The 25,297-nt window shown below is 43.8% G+C and overlaps 1 protein-coding gene across 8 annotated transcripts in view; it reads left to right on the top strand.

Annotated features, from left to right (window-relative positions):
- The window catches only part of MGMT (O-6-methylguanine-DNA methyltransferase), a 300,883-nt gene that overhangs the window by 115,558 nt on the left and 160,028 nt on the right, over window positions 1–25,297 (top strand). The gene's annotated exons all lie outside the window — the stretch shown is intronic.

Below are 25,297 nucleotides of genomic sequence, written 5' to 3'. Positions count from 1 at the left end.
TCTGGGGACTTGACGGCCATCTTAAAGTTTAATAGCCAACACATAAAAATCAGGAAATTTCACATTTAAAAAAGTACATATGGCTTTTTCTTCTTCATCTTTTTTTGTTATGAGATTTACTTTTATTTATTGAGATATATTTTACATATCCTAAAAGTATACAACATTCAGTGGTTTTTAGTGTATTCACGGAGTAGTACACCCATCACCACAGTCTAACGTTAGAACCTTTCAGTATCCCGTAAAAGGACCCCAGTACCTATAAGCCTTCATTCCCTATTCTCTCTCTTCCCAGCCTCAGCCAAGCACTAATCTTTTTCTATCTCTGTGAATTGGGCTGTTCTGGACATTTCGCATAAATGGAATGAGACAATATTTGGCCTTTTACATCTGGCTTCTTTCACTTAACATAAATGTTTAACAAGTTCACCATGTTGTAGCATCTCTCAATACTTCATTCCATTTTATGAGCGATATTCCATAGTATGGATAAGCCACATTTTATCTGTTCATCAGTTTTTGGACATTTGGATGGTTTCTACCTTTTGGCTCTTGTGCATGATGCTGTGGTGAACATTTGTGTACGATATTTTGTGTGGACATCTACATTTCTTTTGGTTATATGCCTAGGAATGAAATTGCTTTGTCCTATGGCAGTTCGATGTTTAGCATTTTGAGGAACCTTCAAACCGTTTTCCAAAACAGCTGTACCATTACACATTCCTATCCGCAGTGTATGAGGGTTCTAGTTTCTCCACATCCTCACCAACACTTGTTAATGTCTTTTTGATTTTATCTGTCATAGTGGGTGTGAAATGGTATCTCATTGTGTAATATAGAAGCAAATAGTGAAGCTGGGAATGATAAGCAGGGTTTTTCTTTAAAAGAGGGCTACTTGTTGGATCCACACTTATAGAGGGCCCCAGGGGTCACACTTGGTAAGCTATTTTTCAAAAACAGTATTTTAGAGAGATAAATGACATAAAAAGTACATATTTTTAAAGTATACAGTTTGATAAAATTTGACGTGTATGACCATAGGCAAAACAGCGAACATTTCCATCAACCCCTCTTGCACCTTTGTAACCCCTCTCCTCGCCACCCCTCTCCTCACCCCTCCCTGCTCTTGTTTGTTGTGCCTATGATGTCACTATACAGTGGCGTGAATTTTCTGAAATTTTATAAAGGACTATATATATTACATGCATTCTATAGACATAAAGTTCTTTGATTTTGTAAATGCATCATAGTTTATCTGACTGCTTTCAGCTTACCTATGTTGAGATTCATCCATGTGATTGCATGCGTCAGTATGGTCACGTGTCCCTCAGTGGCAGGATGCGTTCTGAGAAATGTGTCATTAGGCAATTTCGTCCTTGTGTGAGCATCGCAGAGTGCACTTATACAAACCTGGATGGTGTAGCCTACTACAAACCCAGGCTGTATGGTGCTAATCTCATGGGACCACCATCGCATATGCAGTCTGTCATTGGCCAAAACGTTATTATGTGATGTATGACTGTAGTTCATTCATTTTATCTTTGCTGTGTAGTATTCCATTGTGTGGGTATACAGTTTATCATTCATCTGTTGTACATTGGGGCTTTTCCCCTAGTCTTGTCTATTACACAGAAAGCTGCTGTGGACATTTGTATAAAAGCCTTTGTGTGGACGTGTGCTTTTATTTCAGCCAGGAGTGGATCATCTGGTCAGCGGATATTTAATATTATCACAAACTGCCAAACTCTTTTCCACAGTGGCTGTACGGTTTTGCTTTCTGACCAGTAGTGTATGAGAGCTCCATTTCCTCCACATCTTCCTCTTCTGTGTGGAGTCATTTTCCTTCTGTCTGGAGGATTTTAACATTTTTTGTAGAGAGGCTCTGCTAGTCATAAATTTTTTTAGGTTTTGTGGTCTGGAAAGTATTTTAGTCTCAATACTTGAAAGATTTTTTTGCTGTGCATAAAATTTTAAGTTGACGGTTTTTTCTTTTATTATTTTAAAGATCTTATTCCACTGTCTGCTGACTTTCATTGTTTTTGATCAAAAATCTGCTGTCATCCTTATCTTTTTTCATATATTGTAACTTTCTTCCCCCTCTGGCTGTTCAGATTTTCTTTATCACTGGTTTTGAACAACTTGACATTTTTATGCTTTTGTTTAGTTTTATTCATGTTTCTTGGGCTTGGGTTTCATTGAGTTTGGTTTAGTGGGTTTATAGTTTTCATCAAATTTGAAAAATGTTTGACCATGATTTTTTGATGTTTTTTGTTTCTTCCACTGTCCTGTCCTTCAGGGCCTCCAATTACATACATATTTGGCTATTTTAAGTTATCCCAAAGTTCCGTAATATTTTGAGTGTTTTAGAATCTTTTTTTTTTTTTTTGCCAAGTTTCATTTCAGATAGTTTGTTTTCAAGTTGACTAATCTTTTTGTGTGCTGTCTAATATGCTGTTAATTCCAACCAGTACATTTTCTTCTCAGACATAGTTTTCATCGTTAATAGCATTGTCTGTCATGTTTACCTCATATTTCTCTACTTACCTTTTTGACATGTGGAATATAGTTATAATACCTGTTTAACATTCTTGTCTGCTGATTCTAACATCTGTGTCAGTTTGGGGTTGATTTTGATTGATTTTTCTCCTCATTGTGGTTCATATTTTCCTCCTTTTATACCTCTCTGGTAATGTTTAATTGGATACTTTGTGAATTTTACTTGGTTGAATGCTGGATATTTTTGGTTTTTTAGTAAATATTCTCTAGCTTTGTTCTGAAATGCAGGTAGGTTACGTGGAAACAGTTTGATCTTTTTGGGTTTGTTTTAGATTCCTTAGTCAGAACTAGAGTGGTGTTTAGTCTAGGACTAACTATTCCCCACCATTGAGGCAGGACTCTTGAGTACTCTCCCCAGTGTCCTGGGGATTCTGTGGTGTCCCTGTACCTCACAGGAACAGATTCCTTTGCTTTCACGTCTCGTGACCTGGTCATGTTCCTGTGGATCTCTGTGGTTCTCTCTTAGGTGTCTGCTCCTCAGTACTCTGGTGCATACTCGAGGGAGCCTCCGCCCATCTCCAGCGTCCTCCCTGTGCCGCTCTCCTCTGGCGTGCTCTCCCCTGCAGGCTCTGCCCACTCTGTCTCCCTGGACTGAGGCTCCATCTCCTCCACTCAGGGGCCCTCTGGGCTCTGCCTGGATTCCGACTGGCTTTGCCACAGCCTGGAAGCCCTCAGGCAGTCAGCCGGGCTGTCTCAGGGCTCCCCTGTCTGTTGCCCTTCTCTCAGGGGTTGTTGACTGTCATTGCCTGGTGTGCAATGTCTGGAAGACCACTTCATGAACTTTTGACTGGTTTTTGTTTGTTGTTTCAAGCCCAAGTGAAAATCCTGCGCCTGTTGCTCTCTTGGCCCAAAGGAACGGCTGTTAAGCTGGTGTGCTGCTTCTAACAGTAATAGCAAACAGACCGAGGAGCAGTGGACTCACGCTGTGACTGAACCCCAAGACATTGTCAAAAGGCACAGTTGTGCTTTAGGAGAGACCCTCCTGCCCCCACGCATTTAAACAGCAGTGTGTACCCAAAGCACAAAAGTTAGAAAATACCAAAAAGCTAGAAAATAGTTGTACACTTCCATCACAGAAGCACTCAGGTGCCATTTTCTCCTTGCTTTTCTGTGTCTATCTATCATCTCTCTTATTGGTGTCTTTCTGAGTGTTCAATTTGTTATCCTGATTTTCATTCTCTAAGTGGTTTCATATGTGTGGTAGGTAGAATTCTAAGATGACCACCTCTGGTCTGTGCCTTTGTATAATCCCTTCTCTCTGGGTGTGAGTAGGACCTGTGGATATGTTGGATGTAACTACCATGATTATGGCAAAGGATTTTTTCAGATATCATTAAGGTCCCTAATCAGTTGAGCTGATCAAAATGGAGATTATCCTGGATGGGCCTGCCCTAATCAGGTGTGTTCTTTAAAGGGGCTTGAGATCAGAGACAGAGGAAGTCAGAAACCTGCTTCTGCTGGCCTCTGTGACAAAGCATACTACCATGTTGTAAGAGGAGGGACTGCCAGCAGGAGCCTCGGTGGCCTTCATGAGCTGACAGCAGTTCCTGGTTGACAGTCAGCAGGAACCTGGGGCCTCAGACCCACAGTGGCAAGGAGATGAATTCTGCTGACAACCTGTGGGCTCGGAAGAGGGCTCTGAGCCTCAGCAGCCGAGAGCCGCGACTGCAGTTGAGCTTTGATTTTAGTATGGTGAGGCCCTGAGCAGAGGACCCTGCTGACATGTGCCCGGACTCCTGAGCCATGGAAATGATGGATAGTAAATATTGTTTGAAGCCACTGAGTTTGTGGTTATCTGTTATGTGTAAATAGAAAGGTAATGCACTGTGCATTTTTACATCATTTTGAAACTTTCTGTAAATGGAAGTGTGTTTCCTCTCCTGGGTACATTCTACGTCTGCTGCCCAACATCTCGTGAGCGGCTCTGCAGCCGGGATGCTGAGTGGCAGCTGGCGGAGGGGCAGAGCACATGATCAGTATGTGTGATCCCTCAGGTTGGTGGCGCACTCAGAGGGACCCGGCTTGGAGGGTGCGCTGTTCTCCCACACACCATGCTGCAGAACACGCATGCTGCTCACCTTTGACCTCTTGAATTTCGTAGGCCAACTCAGGTGGAATTTGGTTTCTTACTCACATTGTGGCTTGCGTGGGGTGAAATAAAATGTTCATATTTAAAAGCTTTTTGTGGTCTCCACTAAATGTATAAAATAGCCAAAACGGAAACTTCTCTGGTTTGGCAGGATTGAAAATCTTGTTCTTGGAAATTTTTCCTAGTGATTTACCCTCAGTCAGATAAGGGAGGCGCAGCCTGCATTTGTGATGTGGCCTGCCCCCTGTGACACATGCATGCCCTGCAGGCCATCCATGGGCCAGGCAGCCCCGCCCTGATGCCTCAGCAGCTTCTGGGTGTCCTCTGCCCTGGTCCTCACACAGCGCTTCAAAGCCTGCCTCCTCCGCATCGTTTTCCTCACCCTTCCAGCAGATGGATTGCCAGGTCCTATGGGCTCTGTCCCGCGATTGGCTCCCAGTCTGAGGCCTCACTGTGTGTCACGCGGAAGTAGCCCCTGGAGTGACCTCTCCACCCAACGCTCAGCGTTGCACGAACAGCGCAGCCAGCTGTGAGGACCCTGCTGGAGCGCCGCCGGCCAGGGGGATGCCTCTGGCTGTGGGTCCTCTGGTAAATCTCTCTCAGCCTGCTGTCTTCTTCTCACTTGGGAACACATCTTTCATATATGAAATAAATTTATGGAAAAATATAGTTCACTTTATGGTTTACTTGCTTTGAGCACATTTACTAAACTGAGATGTGTCTATGAATTTTTCCCTGAAAATTACCTGGAACCCATAATTCTATTCTAATTCATGGATTGAAAACGTGTGTTTGAAATTTTGATTCATTAGATGGCTAACTCAGCATTATTTAAATTTTGATATAGTGACTGGATACAATGTGAGGAAACTTTTCTCTATATTTTGTGAATCTATATCAGAGCAAAATAATAATGTATTTCTATTTTGCCATGAATAGTTTCTAGCCATGGAATTGCTGGCAGAGGCAAGAAAGTATGAATCTTATTTTTGTGGCTCTAGCCAAGAAAAAGAACGTAAACTGTGAAAAGTGTGTCATTTACCATTCACAGTCTAATGAAAAACTCAGAGAGGCTAGAACTCTCCATAAAAATTCTGATATCAGCATTTAAGATACAGCAAGGTAGGGTGTACAAGCGTTTAAGGAACTCCCAGCCCACAGTTTACTGGCACTCTGAATGCTATGAATCTTGAACTAGCAATCACAGTCTTGATTTTATTACCAGAAGGGGCCCCCTTATGAGGAATATGCTGGTGTGGGACACCATTTAACACACTCAGTGAGGTATTCCTGCCTCCTTTCTGCTGGCTGATGGAAGAAAGGTGGTCAAATTACCTTCACAAATCTGAAGGGTGCTCGGCTCAGACAAAATGACCCTTTAGTCAAAAAGTGTCTGAAAACGATGTGGGGGTTGAAAGTGTTGTCTGGGAATAAGCCACAGGCTAGCCGGACTGTTTTCTCTAGGCAGATGTTTCGGGGAGCTAGTGGTGAGGGCTGAGGTGGCCTGCTCCTAGAGTGGGTTTGGTCGCTATTGGGGGCGTAACTGCTGCTGCACATGGTGGGCAGCCATTTTTCAAATCATACCCATTTTCGGTGATTTCTGAACATGCGGAAAGCAAGTACGCTGCGTTCTGGAATGTGGACAAGCAGTTCTTTTGAAGCACGTCTTGAGCGGCTTGAAAGCAGAGAAGAGGGTGAGGTAAGTAACCCTCAGGCGGGGGCCCTCTAGCTGCGACGGCAGGCTGCGGCTGCCCACTCTTGTCTGTCTCCCACGCCGAGGTCAGGCCTTCTCAGGCCGTAGCGTTCTGGAAGACTGGCCAGGTGTCTGCAAGGTCAGAACTGTTTCCATAATCATACAGAGTACTCAGACCCTGTGCCTTTCTCGCTGTGTGACGTTTCTGTGGATAGTGCAGAGGTAGCGGGGATGACACTGCTGCCCTCGAGCATGTGTCCGTGCTGGAGCACGAGGCACCAGACAGAACCAATCACCGTGTGCCTAAAACTCTTCTGCCATGTACCAAAATAGGGTGGTTTTCTCGAGGAAAGTACATATGTGATTGAGTTGCCAGCTGAAGTAGCCGCTTTTTCATGGAACCATTTTCACCATTGAAAGAATACTGACAGGCCAACTCTGTTCACTCAGACTTGGGTTTTGGGCAGAAGTTTTCTCAAAAGCAAACAAATTTGGCCTCTTACTTCAAGGAAAATAGCTGATAGTATTTGTTGCTAATGATAAATGATAAAAATCAGAGCTTTGGGGAGAAAATAAAAATTTGGGGAAATTTGTCTATACCTCCATGAGCTTGGTAGCTTCTCAATATTTAAACCATTTTCTACTAGTATCAGTATTGTATTAACTAATGTGAATTTTTGGTAATATACTATTAATGTATAAATATTGAAAGGTTTGCATAGCTCAGTGAACTAGTATTTTCCGAATGACCAATACATAACGTTACAAGGTTATGTTTGGGTAAAACTTCAAAATGCAAGTTAGCCCCATGGATTTTAACGCACAGTGCCAACAGTTCATTGGTAAGGCTTTCAGGATCCGCGTCACAGCTGTTCTTCAGGGAGCTGCTTCTTGTTGAGTTCTGACGTAGTATCAAAGAAGAATGTCCGCAATCATCTGAAAAGGATTTTCCTCGTGTACTTCAGCCAAAACCATATGTAGAAACAGGTTGAAGGAGAAGCAGCTGTAAGAATCCAGCTGTCTTCTGTTAAGCCAGCCATGAAAGAGATTCTCAAAGTAAAACCATCCCACTGTTAACAAAATTATGTTTTTGTTTTGGAAAATAGTTATTTTTCATAAAGACATTTGTGATAATGTGAAACTGGTATATAATTTTAAATGAATTGCTAGATACATATTAAATTTCTCAGCTTTAATGTCTCATTTAGTAAATATCAATAGATTAACCCATGTGAAAAAAAGAAGCTCTTAAGGGTCCTCAGTGTTTAAGGGTGAAACAAACAAGTTTGGAGACCTTGCTCTTGTCAGACTTTGGCTGAGATGTGAGTTCTGACCTTGGACAGCCAAGCTTGCCATTGGGTCTGTGTTTACATTTTGGGCTGATATCACAGAAGAAAGGTCAAAAGCCTCCTGCATCTCTGGGCTCCCGTGTCCCTCATCAGTCTGGAGGGAACATCTCTTTTTCTTCCTCTTCTCCCCAAAGCCCCCTAGTACATAGTTGTATACTCTAGTTGTAGGTCTGCCATCTGGGACGCCGCCTCAGCATGGCTTGATGAGCTGTGCTAGGTCTGCACCCAGGATCCAGCCTGGTGGAACCCTGGGCTGCTGCAGTGGAGCACAGGAACGTAACCACTTGGCCACAGGGCTGGCCCTGTGGAGGGAACATCTTTATATTCCCTGGTCATTGGGTTATAGAGGGTGGTTTATCAGAAAAGGAGACTTGCTTCCTTGTGTACAATGAACTTTGACAGAATTTCCAAGGGCCTTAGAAGTCATGATTGTGGGCGAAATAGATCTGCTGTTTGAAAAGGCTCAGAAGTGTCACCTTTGAAAGGTAGGTCTTGATCAACTGTTTGAGATTCATTTGTGCTTCTTCCTTTTGGGATCGTTGGTCCTCCCTCCCCCTCCCCAATGATCTCTTCTAACACAGGCATCCTGGCACAGACTTCAGAGGTGCTGTCGCTGTGTTGCTGATGGATCTGAGAGAGATGCATCTCTCCGTATTTTTCTTTAAACCTTCGTAACTGGATTGCTTTGATTCCTCAGGTATTTTTAAAAACAAAGTCATGTTATGTCCTATCCTGGCACTCTTAGCTTCAGGAAATACCAGGGATTGTGATGTTCAAATCAGTCCCACTGCTTTCTTCTTTAAAGGTGAGCCGTCAACACCAGGGAAACAGTCACCTTCTGAGCACGGGGGTAGATTGTCCTGAAGGGGAAAAGAGCTCAAATGAGTTTCTTGTAAATAGATTTAAGGATTAAAAAAACCAGATTATTGAGATGTCCTTAGATGTGTTCAATTGTACATTTCTTCTGTGTCCTTTGAAACCTTGAATTACTGTTCTAAAAGGCTTGGAGGGCATTACCTTGGAAAGCTGGGTCTTGAACAGCTCTTTGAAATGCATCAGTACCTTTTAAGTTGCTTTTGGATGGAATGAGCTTATGCCCGTGGATCTCACACATTTCTCTTGCCTAATGCACCAAAGGCATGTGTGTAATTGTTCCCATCAACACCAGTGTTTATGAACACCAACCATAACACCCCATGGGGACGTGGACGGAGGGACTAGACATTGGAATCCTGGGAAGGTTTTCTAGTTGCAAAAACCCCTTTTTCACCCCAAAGAGTCTGTCTCCAAAGGAGGGGCACCTCTACCCTCAGTATTCTCTATCCCCTCAGTTGAAAAGGACTGTAAGTGTTAACCGGGGCCTGTGATGTGGTAAGATTTCCCTGGAAATGATACTCCCCCAGGTGACAGTGACTGAGTATTGCCAGGATACCCCTGCCTTCAGCCACAGGCCTGCCCGTTCAGGAAAGACTGCCAGGAGCTCTTATTCAGTGTGGGGGTGGGAGGGGGAGCTGGAGCGGTGTGTCTGCCTCTTGTGATTGGCTCCCAGGACCCTCCCCGCTGGTGCCCCTCCAGGACTTCCTTCATGCCTCTCCCCAGTTCTCTTGGGTCTTTGCCAGGGCTCTGTGGTCCAGTGTTAGTTCACGCCGTACGTTACATCGGAACAGGATCATTTGAAGCACTTCAAGTCCTTTTGCAGGAAAACTAACACAGAAAGGCCAGAAAACACAGAGAAGCATCCAGAGGTTTCCTTGGAACAGGCCTGGAGCACTCAGTCATGGTTCAAGGAGACTGACATGCTTCATTCCTTTCTGTAAAGTACTGGGCATCTTAATTAAAGCTTAGAAATTCCTTTTCTCAGCCAGGACTTAAAAGTGTATTTTTAGAAGGAACACCTTCTTCTTTGTTTTGCGGATTTCCCCAAGAAAGCCTGCTTTTTTAAGCTCTATAGTGACATCTGATGTGTAACCTCACTCTCTAACCTGGCCTTTTGTGGTGGTCAACCATGTTGACTCTCTCTGGGGACATGTGCATTTGGTAATCTTAGGGCAGAGCCCATAACGTCCTTTAAATTCTCAAAGTCTCTCTGAGCCCACCTATAACAACAACGACCCTATACAGAACCCCTGCTTTGGATGCTCAACTTTTCACTTAATTTTTCTGAGTCCCTTCTGAATCACTTGCTAGCATACCAAGTGATTTTAAATTATCTAATTATCTTGCAGGCACAGATGGGAGTGATCGGACTATGTGTAGAGAGCTGTCAGGGAGTCCCGCCGGCCTTTACACTCAAGCGAAGGATAGGAGGCCACCTTGGAACTTAATGCTGGCTTTTGAAAAGCATCAGACAGGTTTTGGCCATGGGGGAGATTGTGCAGGGACTGAGTAGAGAGAAAACAAATACCAACAATTAAAGAAAGTGATCTGGACATAGAATTACAGCTGGGCTCCACTGAGCAAACCACAGTCAGATCACAGGGCCATGAAGGAGCTCTGAGCACACGGGGCATCTGACCTCATCACATGCTTTTCCTCCCACCAGAGTAGAGGAGGCACATCCACTGGTTCTGACGTTTGGTTGAGTTTCAGCGTGGTAATTTTTGCGTTCGGTTATCTATCAGGTGTCACACAGCAGTAGCATAAGTACTGCGATGACTTTCCTCTTAAGGTAATAGATCTACCATCCCTGCCCCTCCACTCAGTTGTATGCGGAAAGTCCATTGCTTTTTCGCTTACCATACTCACTTAAACTTCATTTTTCATTTCCATGTTAATTACAAAACTCTAAGCTAATAAAATGATCTTGGAAAAGAATCTTGTGTGTGGGAGTTGTTCATCTTTGTTCAGGCCCAGCACACACTCTTCCCTCCGGAAACATCGATGGTTCTCACAGAGGGGAGTGAGCACGTCTGAGTCAAGGAAGCTTCTTCTGGTGCTTCTGCTGTGCAGACGGGGTGCCCTCTGGAGAACCACAGTGCTCGGGTGGAGGGAGTCCTTGTTTGTTTGTCACGACACCTTCTTGTCTTAATAACTGATGTGTAACAAAATAAGGTTGAGTCTGCTTTTGATGAGCCAAGGTATGTAGGCATATTTTTCCCTCAAACAGGTGCATCTCTTGATGCTGTACTAAAGCAATCAGTTAGCGCTTACGTTTCAGGGTATGCCCTGAGCAGGCGGAAAATTGATCTTCCTGCTTCGGATCTTGTCTTCCACAGTCGTTTTAATGAGGCACGCACAGATGCTGCGCCAGTGTATGTGTGGGGTTGGGGCAGTGGTTGGGGAAAGGGATTCACAGGTCTCTGCTGTGGACCTAGGAGTTTTCCCTAAACCTTCATCTGATTTTCCTCTCCTGTAGTTTGTTAGGATAAACAAGCTCAAAGATTCTGCACGACCAACTGCTACTTTTCTTTTGTCAGCGGTAGAGCTGCAGGAAGGAGAGGGGACGGCCAGTGTGGATGTCAGAAAGTTCATGTCCCAGGGTATCCTGCTGCCTCTGAGTTCTAAGACTGCAGAGGAACCTTCTTTACAAATTGCTCCATTGGTATGGTTGGCATTCTGGTTAAAAGTTCATCTGGATTTCAACCTCGCGTGAAATTGCAGAGCTACGACTGGAAAGCTCTCGGCATCGTTGAGAACCTTTGGGGACTTCTCAGACATTACAGTTAGAATTGAGTGAAAACAAGCTGGGTTCCATTCACTCAAATTTTGGTGAGTGGAAAAAAATACAAGTTAAGTTCCATCATTTTTATTACCTGCTTTTCAGATAGATCCAGAAAGTAAAAACAAAAAGAGAAGTGTCACTGTCACGTTTTGAAAATCTTTGAAACCTTTTTTTATAAGAAAAATTCTGTGACATTTGGCAAACTGGTTAGCCAGTCCCTCTACTCTCTTATTTGGGATTATCCAAAACCTCAAGATGACATGAGCTTCTAATTGTCCGTGGGTGTAGCTCTTTCCCTGTGTGGCTGAGGTCAGCAAACTGCAGCCCGTAGTCTATGATGTCTGGCCCACCAGCCTGTTTGTGACTGCCAGAGCACTAAGCGTGGATTTTACCTTTTTAATGATTTGTAGGAAATAAAGAAAACTAGGAAACAGACCTTATGTGGCCTAGAAAGCCTAAAATACTTCCTGTCTGTCCCTCCATGGAAAGACGTGTGCTGACCTCTGCTCTGTGGGGTTCAAACACGAAGACTGAATGATTGTTTGGTGTTTTTATTTATATATTTTTTTCTTTTTTATTTTTTTGGCTGGGGAAGATTTCACCTGAGCTAACATCCTTTGCCAATCCATCTCTTTTTTTGTTGAGGAAGATTAGCCCTGAGCTAACACCTGTGCCCATCTTGCTCTGTTGTTTTGTATGTGGGACACGGCCACAGTGTGTCTGGTGAGTGGAGTAGGTCCATACCCGGGATCCAAACCTGGGAACCCAGGCTGCTGAAGCAGAGCATGCAGAACTTTAACCACTTGGTCACGGGGCTGGGCCTCCATATTTTTATATTTAAAGACTGTGGGGTGGGGGGGCACTGTCTGGGAGGAAGAGGCACAGACTTGTGTTGTTTCTGAAAAAGTTGGGTGGATGGAGGCACATGCTCCCAGTCATCGGGGCTGCTCTGCACAGTCTTGTGACAACACAGGAGAGTGCAGGGGCTTGACTCCTTCCTCGAACAGATACAGTCATGCATCACTTAACCATGGGGTTATGTTCTGAGAAATGCATTGTTAGGCAATTTTGTGGTTGTGCAAACATCACACAGTGCACTTACACAAACCTAGATGGTATAGCCTACTACACACCTAGGCTGTATAGCACTAATCCTATGGGACCACCGTGGTCTTTGCAGTCTGACGCTGACTGAAATGTCCTCGTGCAGCACATGAGTGTATTGAATGCCAACCACGTATCTTGTATATACAGCCAGGAAAGGAAAGACAAGGTCCCTGTTCTCATGCATGGTCTGGTGGTGGATACAAGGTGGGGATATCCCTGGTCTGGTATGTGTTCAGGATTCCTTTAGCTATGTCATTAAGCCAGCACATTTCTTGGAGCACAGGTGTAGGAGCCAGACTACCGGAGATGGATTGACCACTTCAAAGGCCCCACCTCCTAATTCCATCACCTCGGGTGTTAGAATGTCAAGTGGTGAATTTCAAGGGGACACAAACAGTCCGTAACAGGTGATGAGAATATTTATGCCTCTCATCTCGGCCCAGTCCCCTGTTATCCTCTTAGACAGCAATTTCATGTCTTCTTCCAGTTGGGCATCACTGTGCTCATCTTGTATGTCACAAAGTAGAGAGTTGACTTACCCCTGCTCCCCTCCCTGGCTCACATCCGAGGGAGACATCCTCCCGGGGAGACCGTGGCCAGACTCCACAGCCCCTTCAGGCTGTGACACAAGTGCCCTGAGCTGCCTGTTTTTATAGGGACGTCACTTTTTAAAAACCCTTTTTACCCCAGCTGACTCATCACCTCTGCCTTTTTCTCCGTCCTCTCCTTCCTTCATCCTGCCCTCCTTAGCACGTATTCACAACCTAGTTTGTACATACCTTATTTCACTACAAAATAGTCACATACAGAAACAGACAAAAATGGAGTTTTGACATTGTTTTAGAAATGTAGGGTCATAATTTTTATTCTTTTTTTCGTCTTGTTGCTTCTTGCTGTTCTCATGTGTTGTCCCTCCGGGTCAGCTGTTTCAGATCTTACCATTCCTTCTTCCTAGTCACATAATATTCCACAGTATATCTATACGGAGTGTTCCCAAACAGTGTCCTGTTGCCCTTCCCCATAAACCATATAGTAACAAACACCCTCCCTATCTCACAAACACTGCGGTGAATACACACACGCATGTGCTCGCGCACACAGGATGTGCGTGTCTCTTTTCGCTGGGACCATGACATCTCTGGGATAGGCTCCTGTGACTGGAATATTGACGAAGGGTATGTCTATTCTTCTGTTTTAATAGGTCATTTCTTTGTTTTTTTCCTGAAAGCTACAGCACTTCACCCTTCCTGGAAGAGAAGGGTGACAGTGATGTCATTGTTGCCACCCGATGGGGGTAAATTATCATGTTAACGTGCATACCCCTGAAAGGTTGAGCATTCATGTTTATGGCCTTTCTAGATGCTGTTTGTTCTGATTATCTGCTAGCACTTAGACATTTCATCTCTTTAGAGGGTTGTATGAGATAGTGTCTCATTTATTTTTACGCTAGAGACAAACCTAAGGGTGCGGCCTAAACCTAGGTCGGCACACGGCAGGTGCTCAAACTCAGTACTCAGAGGTGGACCTTGAGTCCTGGTCTGCACATGCATGTGCTCAAACTCAGTACTCAGAGGTGTACCTTGGACCCTGATCTGCACATGGCAGGTACTCTAACTCAGCACCCAGGGGTGCAGCCTGGCCCCAGCTCTGTGCATGGCAGGTGCTCTAACCTCTGTCTACCTCAGCAATGTCTCAGGGACACACTGTCACGTCCACACTGGCTGCAGCTTCTCTGAGAGCTCCATCTGTCTGTCCACTCATCCTTGGCTGCTGTCCTACATGGCGCTCTTATCGTGGGATGGTCCCCTTGACTCACTTTGGTAGTGGGTAGCTCTCACCTCAGTCTCTGCAGACTGACCGGAATTCTTTCCGGCTCCTGGCCACTTGGGAGGGAGACCATGGAACATGAACAAGATCCTCCAGTCAGTAGAACTAGAGGCAACACGTTGAAATGATTTCGTTGTTCCTCTTATAAGATTTGAAGAAGAATGCTTGGAGAATGCATTCAACAATCACCCATTCTCATCACTTAGAAGTGTGGCAAACAATTAAAAGATACACGCTGAGCAATTGGTGCTGTGCAGGCCGTGCTGACCGGGAGCCGTTTCTCGACAGAGGGATGTTGGCAGGTTATTGGTGAGCCTGTGCTTTTGCTCAGTGAACTAGCAAGAACACCACCCAGTACTTTCATTGGATTCTTTGTTTCAAAGTTAAATTAATCAAATTAGGGAAACATCTATATTGCCTCTTACCACCCTAGCAGACGGCCCTCAAAATGGCCTGCTTGAGGGGCCAGCCTGGTGGCGTAGTGGTTAAGTTCATGCTCTACGTTGGTGGCCCGGGGTTTGCCAGTTCAGATCCTGCTCATCAAGCCATGCTGTGGCAGGCGTCCCATATATAAAGTAGAGGAAGATGGGCACAGATGTTAGCTCAGGGCCAATCTTCCTCAGCAAAAAGAGGAGGATTGGTGGAAGATGTTAGCTCAGGGCTAATCTTCCTCAAAAATAAATAAATAAATAAATAAGGCCTGCTTGACTATCAGCTGGTACTAGGGTGTCCTAAAGTGCACAAGTGGCCATGACCTGCCAAGGTGGCCAACTTGGATGTGGCCAGCTTTTCATACCAAGTATGAAATTCCTGAATTAATAGGAAACCTTGCTACATTGTCTGATGGCTTACTAGAAAGCAATAATTAGAAAACATTTTTCATAGTGGAACCTGAGGTTTAGCTATCCAGAGAAATTGGGTATTTCACAATACTCCTAGCTGGTTAGTGAAACATTAGTATTAATGACAAATTAATATTAATATCAATATCAGGGTTGAGTATGTAGCCTTGGGAAGAGAAGGAAGGGCTGTGAGGGCCACGTTTAAGGAGCCCCCACATGCCTTTCCTTGTTGGCAGCATTTTTCATCTGAAAGCATTTTTTTTTAAACTCAGAAACTTAGATGTGAAAAATTCTACGCATTGGGAAGAGGCGTCAACATTTGAACTGCAAATGATTAAACCTTTATGACTAAAGTAATAGGTTTGGCTTCAGCCTTCCCAGTGGAGTAGCAGGCAGAGGGCCTTTTCCGTGTTCAAAGAGGGATACACAAGCTGGGTCCATATCAAGTACTGTTTCTCTTCCAGGCTTGTGTGTGCCATCTGAACAACAGCAAGCTGGGGTTAGCAATGGGGCTGCTATGGGCGGCAATTCTTGACATTTCTGTTTAATTGAGGTTTCCTGACACTCTTTTTCCTTTGCTTGAGGTTGCTTCTGAGCCACGAGCAGACTTTGGTGGCTCAGAGCTGTTCTTGGAAAGAAAGATTTCAGCCTTCTCTGCATTGTGCTAGTTGACGAGGGGGCCATCTCTGGGCCTGTCTGGCTCCCTGGCTCCCACCCTGGGAGTTGGAACTTTGCTGAAGTCCTCATCCTAACTCAACCTTGAGGTCTCCCATTCAGGCCTCCACACCAGTGGCAAAAATCCAGTGATGGTGGCTAGTGAGTTAGGTTACTTTGGGGGTAGCAAAGAGGAGGTGGGTCTCTCCTAATTCACTTTAATTTGGTCCAAAATAAATAACAAAAGTTCTTGGGGAAACTGTGAAGACAGTGTCTTCCCAAGTCACATTCAGTCTCAAAGGAAGGACCTGTTAGGGTCCCAGGTTTGCGGACACTTCACGGCAGCAAACATAAGGATATGGGTTAGAGCACTTACTATTGGAGTGGCCACCGTAATAAAAACAGCCTTGAGCATCGTCACAGTGGGACATCACAGCCATGGAAATTCCCCGTGGTTCATTGGTCCATGACCAACAAAGTCCCTGGAGACCAGCAATTAATCGGGCTCAGCCGAGCCTCTGCCTGGCCACAGTTTCAGGTGTCGCATCCTGTGAAGAGTCACATCTCAGCCTTCCCCAAAAAGAAGAAAAGTTTATTTTTAACTTGTAGGACGACTTTACCCTTTGATCAAATGACCGAGTCTGTGTTTGGGGAGAGTATTTTTTATTTTCATGTTAGTAAGTGTGATACAGAATCATAGACATTTTGAATCTTGGTTTTTATTGCTTTTCTAAAAGAACAAGTTAATATTGTGTGACGTTGGTTTGACAAAAAATATTGTGAATGTCACTTCACCAGTCAATTACGTTTAAGAAGAATATACTTCTTACAGTCTCCAAGTTGGATTAGAACTTAAGACTTCTGGGTACGCAGTACAGTCAAGTTGATATGAGTACCTGAGCTTAGAACCAGTAGGTTTAGAAAGAGAGATCAGTTTAAGACTAATTTGAATGTTCTTCTTGTCAAGGCAGATTTGCCAGGTGAAAGTAAAGATGTGTTTGGAAGGTTGATTGTGCCATGCTGCCTGAACTTATATGTTACAATCAAAGTGTTTGGTTGTACACATGCTGACGTGGTCACGCGAAGTGAAGACCTCCACTCTTTCAGTATTTCCCTCTTTTCTTTCAAGCGTCCAGGTGATTAAGACCCGTGATGCACAGGATAGATTGCTGTGAGCAAACATGGAAAGGAGTGGTGAGGCCCCCAGCCCCCTGGGCGAGACTGTCCGTGTGCTCCTTGGTGTCACCAAAGGTCCGTCCCATCACCCCCACTTTCAGTCTCAACATTGAGATGAACTTTCTGCCGTGATTTATGTAGCTTTCAGATGTCTGTACAGATTTCTGGATGGTCTTAGAAATGTCACGTACTGCTTCGGGAACGTGTGCAAATATATTTCATACATTTTACTTTGCAATTAAAAAAAGTCCTCTTTAACGTTTTAAGGTGCTGATAACGAGCTTCAGCACAAAGAGAAAACAGGTTTTCCTCAGCAGCTAATTTTAAGCCTTTAGGCAACTAAATGAAAGTATTTTATAGTCTCCCCCCAAACCTGTTTATTATAATGCCCTTGTTATAAATTTGGAATATTTTTGCAAACTCATATAAACAGGTAATTGATGCAACTAAAATTCTTGTCACATATTTATTGCACTATCAGCTAAAATTTTTAAGTGACAAGAACCAAAATAATCATTAATTTTTATAGGGCAAGGATCTGGCTTTTTGTCTGACACAAAGCTGTATAAAAAACTGCTTCTGATTTTATGCACATTGTTTTTAGTTAATGATTTTCAGCTGTTTGTTGTTCCTCTGATAGCATGAAAATGTACCATATGCTCAGCCAAAAGACAAATGATTAGCAAATGAAATTCCGGACAGCTGTCTGACTGAGCGCGTTGGGTTGATAGCATTCTGCTATCATAATTAGCTTAAGCTTTGGGTTAATTAACTTTCTACCTGGATATGCATAATAATAGCAAACTGCAAAAAGCAAGAAGCTTTCAGTACATCAACAACATTGCTGTCTTTTTTATTTGGTATTTCAAGAGCATATTAGAATTTCAAGAGTGATTAATCCTGGGAATATTGTCATCTACTGTAGATTTTATTTGCAAGCCAGATAATACTGAAACAATTGGAATCTATTATAGAGCAGAAATAGCATTTTAAAATTGTAATTAAAGTTTCTAAAAGCAATTGCTAATTTCAAATGCCTTTGTTGGCAAGAATATTAGGCTTCTTGTATGGGCAGCTTGTCGGGTACAAAAAAATACCAGCACTTACACTGTGAAGAATAAAACTTTCTTTGATTTACGTGCTGTATTGAAATCATCGATTATTTTTTATGTAATTTGAAACTAAGATTATTCTGTAATTTGGTAAAGTGCTATTCAAACTACTGGCCTGAAGATGCAAACTCGGGCTCCGCACCCATTTCTTCGCTGCCTTTGTTAATCTGGGCTCGGGGAGGGTGGCGGGCTGGACCGGGGCTTCCCACTGCCCTCTCCGTTAGGATTTGATATGTCCGTGTGTGTCTGAGAGTGCTAGAGGTGTGATTTTTTTAAACTCAGTGCTATACATTCGTAGCTTGGTATTTTTCTACCCAAAGCAGTTTATAAATCAATTTACTGATTTGATGAAATGGGGAGAGAAATGGCTTTGTCTCCTTCCTCCTCTTGTTTGCATGATTTACCAAAGCACTCTCTAAGATGCTCATCATCTTACGGGGCTGCTCGGGGCCTTGGGAGAGCACAAGCTAGTGAAGTGGATTGTGGATTTGGAGTAAAAACTGTAGTTTACATTTCCCAGAGCACCAGAGAGCCTAGCACTTAATTCTGAAATAAGTCATGCCTTGTTGTTACACTCAGAAAAATATTTTATCTTCTGAAAAAAGTTCTTTACGTATGCAGTGGACGGTGAAGGTTGGGTGACAGCAAATTTGCCTTGACTCCAGAGAACTTCACTTACAGAATTTAGCAATAGTTAATGTGCTACTTTCTCAGATTTGTGACTTGTGGGCCGGCTGTGGGCTTAGGAGCACCCATTTGGTCACTTCATGCAAGTTTTATAGGGCTGTCAGAAGTCATTTTTCAAAATTGGCTTCATTTGAGAACATGTTGAGGAGCCCACTTTCTCGGGATGGCTAATGAAAGGAGTGGCTCCCTGGGGTCGTCTGCTCTGGGGGAAGGGTGGGGCTGTGCAGAGGCTCTCTGAGAGGAACGGGGTGCCCCCCGCAGGTCCCCACCTGCACCCCAAAGTGGCCCTCCTGGCTGTCAGGTTGTGACCCCCCCAGGCCTTTTGTCATTTTCATAACGATGTCTCCAGCAGACCCTTACTCCAGTCTTTAAGAAGATGCTGCCAAAGATGTCTTTTTCTTTTTGTTTAATCTGCCTCAGGCTGCAGAAATAAAGATGGCAAAGGGGTCCAGAAAAAAGAAGTAAATAGAATCGCAATTTGGGATCGAACCCTTAAATTGGGACCACAGCTTCCCTGCTGTGGGGCAGGCACACGAGAGTTTGTTTGCCTTTTGAGATTTACTTTTAATATTTTACTAAGTTAAACATGAACAGGTTCAAGATGCAAAACTTCAGTACATCCTGTTTCTCCCCACAAATAAAAGAACTTTAAAAAGGCGAGACGTGGAGACTCTTTGGCGGGAGTGATGCTTTGAATACGCTATTACTAGCTATTGAAGGAGAGAGAGAAAGGGGAAGCACAGCGCACCCAGGCCCCATTTTTGGCTGCATGTGTTATTTTATTTTGAATGCCATTTCAAACATATTGTAAACTAATGATATTATTGAAAAAAACTTATTCTACTATTTGCAGTGCCTGGTCTTTAATTTCTTTTAATGTCAAAATTATTTATTTGGTCTGTTCCATTCCAGATGTGACTGTTGAGGGCGCATTAATTTATATTCCGTTTTCATGGCCCCCGTCCCCATCTGTACATCATTTCTGAATTTCGTTTTCCCCCTGGGGGCTTCACCTATTCCTATTGTAGGTTTCGTTTGCTGTGTAAACAGAATAAACAGACAATGCAAAAATCCCTGCAATACCAGAAAATAATTCTTTTCAGCAACATAGTGGATCATATTTAAAAAAACATTGAAAATGCAATCCATGTGAGGCAACATTTTTTCTACTTTATTGTACTCTGGAGGACAGGCTCATGTTACTACAGCATGTTTCCCCTGGATTTGATAAGTTCATTTTTATTAAAAATACATCCAAAACAGCATTTTACGATAATCCTCAAACACATGCTGTGGACATTTCTTTGTTTCGTGTCTGAGGTCGGTGTTGCCGTCTAATTCGGAATGTCTTACTCAATTGGGTGTGCTTATACTGCTAAAAAGACAGATTCTGCCGTGTTTGTATGAAAAGCAACATTAAAGAAGAGCGATTTTTTTTTTGACATTTACAAATAAAGAGGGACATGAGTTATTTATGCTCCAATGTTGCTGCAAAGTCCTTATCTCCATGTGGCACTAAACAAGGATTTGTTGTGGGATTTTCAAGGGCCGCATAGTGCTTCAGTGTTAAGCACCCAAAACTCTAGGGGACTGGCACTAATTTCCTCTCTCTCGTAAAACAACGTAGTATTCATAACAACTCAAGAGGCTTGACATAAGTAATGATGGCATGTGCAGGCGAAGATTACCGCCCAACAGTGTAATCAAGGTGCGAAGTACTAATGCAAGTTAAATTGAGACAATAATGCTGAAACTTGCATTGTGGGATTAGGAGGGTGCTGGAGATGCTGACGTCCGCACATCCCGCCTGCCTGCCTGCCTGTCTGGCTTTCCGGTACTGTTTATACTTAATGACCTCAAAATTTGTATGTCGTTAACACCATGTACTGAAGTGGGAGAGAACACGGTTTGGGAGGGAGAAGACTCCCAGTCTTCGTTGACTTTTGTCTCTTTTGGTAATTGGTGGCTTTTCCTGCCATATTAGGGAGCAAAGCGCGGAGCAGGGAGGCCCCTGAGGTCTCGGTAAACATGCTGTGGGCACAGAAAGCCTCTGCTCCCCAGCGCTAGGCAGTCATTTACATACTTTGAATGAAAAGTCATTTGTGCCTGCAAAATTGTTATTGCTGGAACAAATTTAAATACTAGTCATATGGAAATTTGAAATAAAGTCATATTAAATTTTGATGCTCAGATCAATATTGTGGAGCCCAGGTAATTAAAGTGGGTTTGTTTATTTGGCTCCTTATAAATAAAAAGGGCTTAATACAGACTAATTACACAGAATCTTTCGTCTACGGTAGCATAATAATGGCAGCAATTTAAAGTGATATTAAATGAGAATTAATAAAGGAATATTGAGTCACTTTGACTGTATTAAGCTGTGAAATGATTCCTCATCTCAATTTAACTTTCTGTCTTGAGCATAATGATTGATAAGCAATGAATTTTTGTGGAGATGATCTATAATATTTGATTGCAATATCGAATTAATAACAACCAGACTCGTGACTTTCAGCTGTGTTGAAGCAGGTTTGAGAGCCTGTTTTGACCATGTGAGTTTGTAGGACAACTTAGGGGACTATGTCCTCCCCTCGCTTCACAGGTGAGAGCGCCACCCGCTGTGGGGTGGGGACCAGGGGGAGGGCTTTGACTGTCCAGCTCACGGGGGAGTCACTTACTGGAAATGCAGAGCTGCTGGGCAGAAATGGTAATGGCAAGTCATCTTGAAAGGAGAACTGGATCCTTGTTTAAGTCCTGAAAAGGAGGCTGGCAGTGCTTTTTCCTCTTGAAGGAGTGCCTGAAGAATTACCTGGAAGAAAGCAGGACTGTTGTGGGTAATACCTAAGACTAAAATGGATTGTCTGGTAGCACTTTCACGTTGAGGCCGAGGTTCCTTTCTCCAGTAAATGACATTTATGAAGATGTCGTATTTTATTCCTGATCTTAAACATTTTTAATTGCGGTCTAGGCCAATGGCTGCGGTGACCATTGAGTAATTTTCACGTGTTGCTAGGTTGTGTTTTGCGATGTTTTCTTTGCAGAGTAACTCGTGTCTAATTTCTTCACTGTGCTGCGCAGCATGTCATAGCCACGTTAGCATTTCTACCCTTTTAAAGGGTCCTGCTGAAGGTCAAGCCCCCACACTGAACACCCTTTTTATATATATTACAAATTGCCCGAATTGTTCATTAATTTCTGTCTTTGAAATGCCATGTCAAACCTCTAAAGGAATTCACAATGCCAGTGTCCCTTGGACAGCTTCTCACCATGGTCCAGTGCGAATTTCTGATGAAATTACAGGTGCAGGGAAATGCAGAATTAGAAATATATCTGATGTTGCAATACTTGTGAAGCTGTAGCTTTGTTGATGACAGGACAATTCCATTTTTGACAGTTTAATTTACTGTTGCCAGTGGACAAGAGCAAGAGGAGAGCGGGAGGTTAGCCACCTGCCCCCTCATACCGTGTTTCATAGGCGAGGTTGCAAAATCATGACTCCCTCAACCTGTCGGGCTCAAATGAGAAGGTTTTCAGCTGGGAAAATGGAATATATCAGTGCATGTAATATTGCCTGACCTCATAAAACAAAAGGGAAAATTGCAGATTCTGACAGCCATTATGAATCTTGTATCAGCATCCAAAACGACTTGGAGCCGAGGTATAGCACATGTTTATAATAGAAAAAAAACAGGGTTGCCACGTTGACTTGCAATATGGAGCAAAAAATGACTTGTCAGTAATTCGTTCTCAGATGTTAAAGAGGCTGTTGAATTTACTAGTATATACACAGAAGAATGTTTAGCCCGGAGCAGAGTGTGGAAATAGTCTCTACACAGAAGGGTCTGCCGAAGTTAGTCACGGAGTTCGCCTGAAATGGGCGCGAGCGGGCGGAGCGCCCCGTTGGCGCGGCCGTGTCGTGGGGCCGGGTTTCTCATTACAAGATGTACTGAACCTTTTTACTCTCACCCATTGTAAAATGTATAAATAGTAAGACTTGTAAAGTAAAGCAAATAACATTGTTTTGAAATTATGATACTCGTTTGAATTGAATGTATTCTATTGGAAAACTGGTGTATTGAGGCATGGCTTTTTATCTTAACGCTTAAAAAGTTTTATTTATATTAAAATAAGGCATAATCTTTTTGCATGTAATTATATGCTTCAATTTCGTTTTTCTACTTAGTAGTCTATTCCTTTACCTTCTTGCCTATTTCTTTATGTTATTCCGCAAAAAACGCTTATGAGTACAGTAATTATCTCAGCTGTTTTCAGGAACTTTTGTTTTAGTGGGGGAGGGTTTGTTTTAAGCTGGGAGGAACAAGCCCTATTTTGTGTCCCTGTGCTGGTGGTCCATTCTCTGCATCGTTTCACTTCCATCTCGCGTGCCAGACATGGATGTGGTTATTTCCTCCTCTGCTGCTGGTGTAGAATGAGATGTAGCAGTTGACTTAGGGGAAATAAAACATGCTTAACTAATGCACAGTGTCCCTTTGTGGGGCCTCTTCTTGTGTCATCAGCCAGTGGCAGCAAGAAGACAAGGTGTTTTCTGCACTGTGGACTCCCCAGGCCTCTCCTGGGCGGGTCCGGGCTGTGTATGGGACAGCGGTGATAACACAGGTGGGATATGATTTTGAGAGGCAAATAAGGGGTTTGTTTCAGAGGAGGAGGTCATCCATAACTCTCTTCTCCCGCCCCTTTCCGTCATCAGCACAGGCTTCTGGCATCCTACAGACCCGTCCCGGGACTGGATGGCTGTGGTCTGTTTGGGTGAGCAGACGGTATATGTTACCTCCAGGGTGAAGAAGGATTGGGAGCAGAGCTGGTCCGGCTGCCTCGTGGGGGATACCCCACTTCTTTTCAAGCCCTGGTGCTAGCAGATGATGAATTGCATACGTTTGGTTTTCTGCTTTATGCTGATACTTTCATTCAGTATTTACGGGACAGCCACCAGCAGGGGCCAGGACGAGTGAGATCTGGCCCCTCCCCGCCCAGGACCTGCAGTCTGAGAGGTGCCTTCCCTGGGTGATGTACAGAGAGACAGGAGTGCTGAAGAGGAGGGCTCGGGAGGTGTTTTCCTGGGGGAGGCCCACAGGAGTGGCTGGCAGGATGGCTGGTGGCAGAGGCCGTGTCTGAGCAAGGCCTTTACAGAAAGACCCAGAAGCTTCGTGGCAAGAGGAGGATGGAAAAATAGGCAGCAAGACTCCAAGTGACTTCTGCATGAGTGGGTTTTGCTGTTGAAGAGCAAAGGAGGCGACTGGAAAGCTGCAGGCGGAACTCGAGTACCCAAGCTTTGGAGGTGTGTCCACCTGTGGGGAACTGTTGTGGGGATTATTTTGGAATGTGTTCTGATGTGTTTAAATATCCCAGTTAGAGTTATAGTCTGTGTGTGAATTAGGAATTTCAAAGACGTAGAATATGTGAAAAGATATATATATATTTTGGTGAGGGAGATTTGCCTGAGCTGACATCTGTGCCAATCTTCCTCTATTTCGTGTGTGATTCTGCCACAGCGTGGCTTAAGGAGCAGTTGGTAGGCCCGCACCTGGGATCTGAACCTGTGAACCCCAGTCCACCAAAGCAGAGCGCGCGAACTTAACCTTTATGCCACCAGGCTAGCCCCTGAAAATATTTTTAATGTTAGAATATATTGCTTATTCAAGACGATGATCTTGTAATAATTTCACCTTAATCTTTGTACATTATTATATTGGAACCAAAGGCCTTAAAATAACTTGCAGGGCCCATGTGATCTGCCACTCCAAGTGTGCTCTACCCCTGGGCCTTTGCACATAATATCCCCTCTGCCTGGAACGTTGGACCCTGTACCCATCCACATGACTGCCGTCATTACGTTTAGTTCCCTGCCGTGTGCAGTAATGACCCCTCACCCCACCATAGCACTCTTGGTCTCCATTTCCCTGCCTTTTTTCTTTTTCTATCTAGAACACAGTTTGCCATCTATGGCTTGAGACTAGCCACCTGTTTTGTAAATACAGTTTTATTGCAACACAGCCATGAACGCTGTTTATGTATGGCTGCTTTTCACTACAGTGCCAGAGTTGAGTAGTTGCAACAAAGACAGTGTGACCTGCAAGCCTAAAATATGTAGTGTCTGGCCCTGTAGGAAGATTTGCAAAGCCTTCATCTAGCATGTAATGCCTTGATTTGTTTGCCTGTCTCTCCCACTGGAATGTGACCTCCATGAAAACAGACCCTCTGTCTGTTTGGCTCACTGCTGTATCTCTAGGGCCTAGAACACAGTTGTGTGTCTCTGGCACACAGTAGGTGCTCAAAGTGTTTGTTGAGTGAATAAATGAAAGTGAAAGTTCCAGCTAACAGAGTGATGGACAGTAGTTCACTATGCCGCTAATTCTTAGACTTTAAATTTCGGCCTTTAGGTATATTTTATTTTGCAGGCTTTGTGGTGCATGGAATGAATGAATGGATCAAATCACAGAAGTAAAAGGGGCTTGTCTCACAGTTCTCTGGAAGCAGGCTCAGATGCAGAGTTGCATGCAGTTTATTGGGGAGGACTCCTGAGATG

This window comes from Equus caballus, chromosome 1, assembly GCF_041296265.1.
Source record: "Equus caballus isolate H_3958 breed thoroughbred chromosome 1, TB-T2T, whole genome shotgun sequence".
In the NCBI taxonomy this organism is placed as follows: Eukaryota; Metazoa; Chordata; class Mammalia; order Perissodactyla; family Equidae; genus Equus; species Equus caballus.
Note: the sequence above shows the minus strand (reverse complement) of the source record. Positions and strands in the feature narration are given on the sequence as shown.